Source organism: Phaethon lepturus, unplaced genomic scaffold (assembly GCF_000687285.1).
Source record: "Phaethon lepturus isolate BGI_N335 unplaced genomic scaffold, ASM68728v1 scaffold6603, whole genome shotgun sequence".
In the NCBI taxonomy this organism is placed as follows: domain Eukaryota; kingdom Metazoa; phylum Chordata; class Aves; order Phaethontiformes; family Phaethontidae; genus Phaethon; species Phaethon lepturus.
Window position 1 is genome coordinate 17707 of NW_010526924.1, and position 7115 is coordinate 24821.

General features: G+C 37.8%; 1 protein-coding gene across 1 annotated transcript in view; it reads left to right on the forward strand.

Annotated features, from left to right (window-relative positions):
• PREP (prolyl endopeptidase) overlaps positions 1-7115 on the forward strand; it is a gene marked incomplete at its 5' end in the record, with an annotated part of 110376 nt that overhangs the window by 16828 nt on the left and 86433 nt on the right. The window lies entirely within an intron of this gene.

A 7115-nucleotide genomic window follows, 5' to 3' on the forward strand; every position in this document is an offset into this window, starting at 1 on the left:
CATGGGGTGGACTCTGTTACTGGAGATGGAACAGGTGACTGATGGAATTGATTTCTTAAGCTTATTTTGTTGAACTACTATTGTATTGTGCAAAGTCCCAGTGAACCAAACTGATAGGTAACCAAGCTCAGTTCTTCCTAATGTGTGTTTTATTCTTCATACTAGATTTAACAGTGCTTGATTGAGTGCACTGTTTTAAGTGCTGTTGGAATGTAATAGTGGTCATTCTGTCTATCAGAGAACTGACATTTTTCCAGTGGATAAAACCTGTTGTAATGATTTGTACTCTCCTAGCTACTATGTTTAATCAGTACATCTTGTTTCTGTACAGGGTCTCTTTTGGTCTGTCACTTTTGATAAATATGAAATGTTTTTACTCTGATTTGGGGTATTCAGTTTCTAGAACTACTTTTCCCCAAGAGTACCTCTTTAAAAATTTAATCATCAGTCTGTGTCACTTTTCAACACACCAACTCATGAAAAGTTGGGGTTTCTTTTCTGTGGGCTGCCATAAAAGAAAGGTTTTTTTCAAAGAGTTTGAACAGTGGGATTCAAAATGAGACAGTGAGTGTGAAGGGCTCCCCAGCAAAGTGACCACACTGAGCTTTCTCTGTACAAATCAGACTTACCTGTAGGTTCTGTGAATAAACAGGACCTTTTTTGCATAATCTCATCAATTCATGAAACATACCTTTAACAACTGACCTGAATATCAGTGTAAACTTGCAAATGGGGCCTTGGAATTACTTTAACTGTTCAAAAACTAGTCAGTTCTGTTGAGTTTAACTGGCAATAAAATGGAATTGGGAAATCATTATCCCTATTTTTCCCTAGTTTCATAAATAAATGGGCTTTCTGGTGGTGACAGATGTCTTGTAGTGATGTATCCACTGATTCATGAGTGATGAATATTATTATTGCTTTGCAGTGTCGTGAGCTAAACTACAAATGTTGTTGTGAAGGCAAATTCATTTTCCGTGGGGGAGGGCTGTTGCAGTCTGATTCATTAGACTATACAGCTTTTTAGGGTAGTAAAAGTTTGCAGTCTCAGATGGTATTAATCCTGTGGAAATCATACCTTTTGTATTAGGTGTATAGGGACGCTTGCCTTAGGGGTAGCAAAACCTTCTTTGAGATAATAGCACACTAATAGAGCCTTTTCTTATCTAAGTTGAAGATGCAGGGTTGGAGCATTTCAAGGTCTGAAACACAGAACCGAATATGAGGAGGACCATGGAAGCAAATTCGTAGTACAATGCTGGTAGTGAGTAGAAAAGAATTTGCCTAGCCAGGGTGCAGAGAAGCAGCCATCCTGCATCTTCTGGCTCTTCTATTGTGAAAAAAAAGCTTGAGACAGCCTTAAATGTAAAAGCAGTATCTTTTTTTCTGATAAATGTCTCCGGTAATTTTTGTAATTAAGGAGAATATATAGCCCTTATGAAATGATCCAGAGGTCTCTGGAATGGGAAGAGGGGACTGGTAGTAATAACTCTTGCTGTAGAATAGGAAAATAATAGAATGTAGTGCAGCTACAAGTTGTGAAGCCACTGGAATTGAAACAGCCCCATCAGTATTGGGAAAGTGGGGAGGGCAGTGAATAGAGAGAGTGAATATGGGTTCTTGTTTAATAAATTTACTGCTACTGTGGGTTCTTGTTTAATACATTTAAATGGCTGCTTATGATTGTTTTCTTGACCTCTAGGAGGCATAAACTTCCAGAGATGTTGGTATTTAAGAAGAAATGCTATTTTAAGGAAGAGTGGTAAAGCAGAGATCCACCTTGGTAAATAATCATGAGCTTATCTAAGTGAAAGTACTTTAAAAGAGCTGATATTCTGGGGTTGTGCTGTGAGTTCTAGCTGTAAAATGTGGCTCTGTCATCCTGATACTAATGAAAAATGTTTTTTAATGGTCAGGAAAAGACGTACCGTGCAATTAAAAAAAAACAAACCACAAAACAATGCAATTCCAAAATGTGGTGTCATCATTGTGCAGTAGGTCAAAAATCTTCTTTTCAGGGCATTCGAACAAGTTTTCTGGTCAATTTTTTTTGAAGTATGTGTTTGAGAAAATGGAAGACCACAAAGTAATGGGGGAAAATTGAAATATCTTTAGTAAAAATCAAATTATATGGCTTATTGGCACTGTCATGAATATTCTTACTTGGTGCTGCCACAAATTTTAAAATACAGCTTTGCACAGCTCAACATTTTATGAAGGTCATCTTTCATGCATTCCTGTCAGATGAATAAACACGTTTTTATTTTACAGGGCCTTGCTGGGACAAATAGGTAGAAACGTTTGGGTTCTCTTAGGTTTTACACAACTCCAGTGAAGACAGTTGGATTATGGTGTGGGTGGTCTAGTCTCAGCTACCAAACCTTTCTATATGGTGGGGGCAGAACTTGAACTTCCATACTCAGGTTTAGAGCAGAATTTGCAGGTCTTGCAACCATTGGGTCAAGGGAGAGAAATACCTTGCTTGCAAATGAAAAGCACCTGACAAGGAGAGCCTTCAGAGACTGCAAAAGTATGTTGCCATAACACTTTAAAAAAAAAAAAAAAAAGGTAATCTCAGGTGTGCTGGAAGGAGTTGGTGTGGTGTGTATTTTCAATGGAGATAAGAAACTAGGTCACTGATTAGGACAATATTGTGTCAGCTTAATACATTTAGAAGACAATATGCAAGAAAATAGCTTCAGGTTTTTTTCCTCATTACACATTCAACACCAGCCCCCAAGTATGCTTGATTTAAACTACATCTGTGGTGCTGAAAATGATGTTGGCATAGAAATACAGATAGATTTCCAACTCCTCACTTGAATGGATTGCTTGTGAGGAAAAATCTGTTTATAGTTAGTCAGATATATAAGTTTTGAAAAAGAGGCTACCAAATGTTTTCATTAGTCTAGAACAAAGTGTATGTATTTCTGGTACAGATTCTAGGATGATGGGCGAGTTGGGAAGAGCAGGGATGGAGTTTATTTGAATAACATCCCAGTAGAGGGCAGTCTGGTATGAAGATTTTTAAAGCCTTGGCAATGTCATAGCTACTGTCAGAAAAGAGGAGTTTCCTGTGCTTCTCTAAGTGGCATGTTCTTGCTTCCTCTCCAGACTCACAGAGCATCTCTCTTTCACAGCCAGACTGTTATTCTCAAAGTTAAACAATAAGTTATATAAGAGGCTTTCACAGTTGTTAGTGTTAAAAGTCCCTACAGTACCGGCAGGAAAGTAAACAGGAGAGAAAGGGAGGCGGTGAGGGGAACCCTGCGATCCCAATTCTGCCAGCAGTAAAACAATTACAGTTTTTCATGTTGTTTTCTAACAAACACTGTGCACAGTCTCTGAATTGACAAATTTTTTTTTTTTATATGTTTAGAGCTGTCAGTTAACATTAGTGGTTCTTGACCAGGGAGGTGATCTTGCAAATGAAATTCAGAGCACGGAGGAGTAAATGGTGCCAGATGTGTGCTGGTTATGGTGTGTTTTCACTGCAGGAATGTGGAAGTACAGCACCCACAGGGGAAGAGTGAGCAGCATGAAGGGGAAGGGCTCAAAACGTTATCAGTTTGCTCAAGTGAGACCTGCTGCTGGATAAAACAGGGCTGTGGGAATTTTTCTAAAGCCTTACACTTTCTTTGTCAAGGCTGAATCTGGAATAGAAGCCTGCTATAAATGTCTTACTACAGTCCTGGCAATAGGTCTGGAGAATTTTACCACTAAGAAGCAGGCCCGCAATCTTTCTGGCTGCGCATAGGGCTGTGATAGATGGTAATCGTAGCCGGGTTCCTGATGCTTTGGTGCTTTCCTTGCACTCAAAAGCAAGCTGAAAGCCATAGGAAAAATCATGTCTGGTGGTTGTCTGACACCTCAGAAAGCTACTGGTTTTACTCTGTGCTAGGTTTAAAAAAGAGAATTAATGTAAATATGCATGTACGTATTACTGTGTTTCCCTCTGAACAAGGCTGACTGGTGTCCTGTTGCAATTGTAACGGTCATAAGCATGATGGTCTAGGGTCAAAATCCTATTTCTCTGTCTTTGGTAGGTCTCCTTCAACCCCAAGCCTAGCAGATGGTCAGAATAGAAATGTTCTTTATACCAGCACATTGTATCTGAAATCCAAGAATAAAACCCCGCCTGGAATAAGGAAATAGAATTAATGCCCAAAGCAATTTTTCTAATTTGGGGAATGGATGGATAGAACACATCAGCATGTTGTTTGCATATAACCAGTCCGTGTCCTGCATAGAGTAAGTATATCAGGCCTGCTCCTCAGAATGTAGTAGGTGGTCTGTTGGACCTGATCCTGAAATTATGTGTTCCTGTGATCAGCCATTATTAGGGCTTCTGAAATCTAGTTAAGCCAGTATGATGCAAATAGAAAACAAAATATGATTTGCAGCCTTAGAGTACTAGCTTCAGGGCCCTTGGATTGTGCAGGCAGTCCCAAGACATGGCTTAGTGAAAGGGAGCTCTTGCCCCAATCCACATCATCTCAAAAGACTGCTAGAACATAAAACATGATAGGAGCTATATGCAAGTTTCGGTGACTTTCTGTCACTGCTGCAAAAATAATGTCAGAACATAGCTTTATGTTCCTTTCGTTACCAAAAAAACCCACCATCCTAAAAAACCTACCCTTCATGATCATTTTATCTAATGAAAAAACTGTTTTCTATTCTAGGAAAGGGAATAGCTTTGCTTTTTGTAATAGTGAGTTAATAAAGTTGGAATTTGAAAGGCTGGGAGATTGCAGTGGGGGTTCTTGATCTTGTCATCGTGCAAGCGGAACTTCGTGGCATGGGAACATGTGCACATCTATGATAGAACACCTGAGGCTGTTCAGACAGCGTAATTACTCTCATCTTTTACTGACCAAATGGTTTGGCAAACTACAGGATTTTTTTACTTTTTTTCTGTGTAGAAGGCATGTGCTTTGTGGTTTTTATGTTCAGTATTTTACTTTACTCATCTGATAGGAGGCTTTAAAATATTGATAAATAACGTAAGGCAGGTAATTTCTGCGTCAATCTGAAATGTCTCTTCCATGTAGATTCTTCTTAGTCAAGTCATGCTCAAGTTCAGTGGTGTTATGCAAAAACCTTTGTGCGGCATGTACCTGAAGTTTAGGAAGTAACCGCTGTCATCAGTCTGTTTTGTTGTGGTGACTGGGTACATTCCTAAATGAACATTTAAAAAAGAAAATCTAGTCAGTCACGCTGGCTGCTTTAAAACTGTTACCTATATAGCATATAGTGAATATTGTGGCAGTGTTAAAATGCAGCTTATTGATGCTATGAGTTTTTAATTCCTAGTTATTAATGGCATGCTTTTCATGGTTGCATCTTTATTGCCACCCATTTTGCCTTCTCTGGATAGTTTGATCTTTCTGTGACTGGGTACATGGAGTCCAGTTACTAATTTGGCAATTTGGCTCTGTTTGAAAGCTTTGATTCTGTCTGATTTTTGTGAGCTTTGATTTTTTGGGTTTTTTTTTTCTGTGTGATTCATTTGCTCTATTTCATTGGAAATACATTAGATAGCAATGACAGTTACCTTGTTCCATATGCAAAGGACACTAGTGCATGAAGAGCAGTAGTTTGTAAAAGAACTGCAGATGCAGATCAGGTTGTAGATTATAATAGTGTTAATGTCTGCAGTTAAAGGAGAAGTTGGTTTATCTTTTCCCCAACACAAGCATATTATCTAATAACTGATTTTTACTGATTTTTTAAATATCTTGTTATGCGGACACAAATTATACAATGATTAGGTTTTTTTCCAGCTTGATAATAAAAAGGGCAAAGGTGGTAAAACTTTTTTAATTGGTTAGCTTAAAAAGGAATGATGTGTATATGTAGTTGCCTTAATATAATACTATGCACTCAAAGGGCCCCTATTTGTGAACTAAAAATAGAGAGCTTTTCTTTATCGTGAATCTTGCAGTGGTGACTACCCAGGTAGTATTCAAAGAACTAGCATTAATATTCAGTGGGGTTGCTGTCATGCACTTTACTGGGAAGTGAAGCACTTTAATGTCTCTCCTATTGATGTTTTAGTTGAGGAGTAATACATAAAGCCAGGAAATCTGAAAACCTGACAGCCTTCTCCTGTTCATTCTCTTTCTTTTTTTGTTTAATTATGTATGAATTTTTGGTCTGAACTGTGCTGCTAGTACCCAAAATATTTGACTTCACTTTTGCTGTGGATCATCATAGATGGTTACTGCTATTATAAATGCAGAACACATAACCCTTTGGGGTTCCTTATATTGCTTGTATGATGAATGAACTATATTTTGTAATGAAAGAAAAAATTTAGGTAGTTGGGAAAACTCCTTTTACTAATTAGGCTTTCAATAATTTTTCTTCTTTTGATATCCATTGATTTACTGAAGTTACAGTCAAACCACTTCATCTCTTACTGCTTTTCTAAGCAGTGATTGCTTTTCATCCAAAGAGAGAGAACAGGTAATGTTGCTAGTAAAAACGTAAAAATATTCCGTTGTAAACCAAAACTTCTCTATAAAGATTTTACTTTAAAGAGTTTGATCCTTGAAAGACTAAATAGAATAGTACTTGGGAGCACAGCCATCATAATGATACTTCCGTATGTGTGTATGATATAAAGATGGTCACAGCAAATATTTCAGAAATAATAGATCTAATAAATTCAAAATTGTCAAGTGATTGAATGGCAGCAGTGAAGCTACAAACTATATACCAACATCAGGTCTTTGAAATAATCCTTCCTTTACTAGTGCTGAGTTAGGGATTAGTGCTGTGTTATGCTAATAAAAATCATTATGCTGAAAATTTTTAAAAGCTCCAGTTGAAAGGCTACAGGATTTCTTCTGTCCTATTTTGACAGGACCTAGATGTCACTTTAAGGTGTTCAATTGCTTTTTTAACCTCCTTACCTTTTACCTCAGTGGGTGTTGTTTGAAATGATAGAAATTATTTTAATGAGAGAAATGTGCACTGACTAGCATTCCAGATCTCTCTCAGAAATTCTTGAGATGTGTTTCGTTTTCAGCTTGGATGTGGAAAACCAGGAGAATTTACTTCTGATCCAAGGTGTCAGTTCTGACGTTACAGCTGTCTCCCTTATGCTG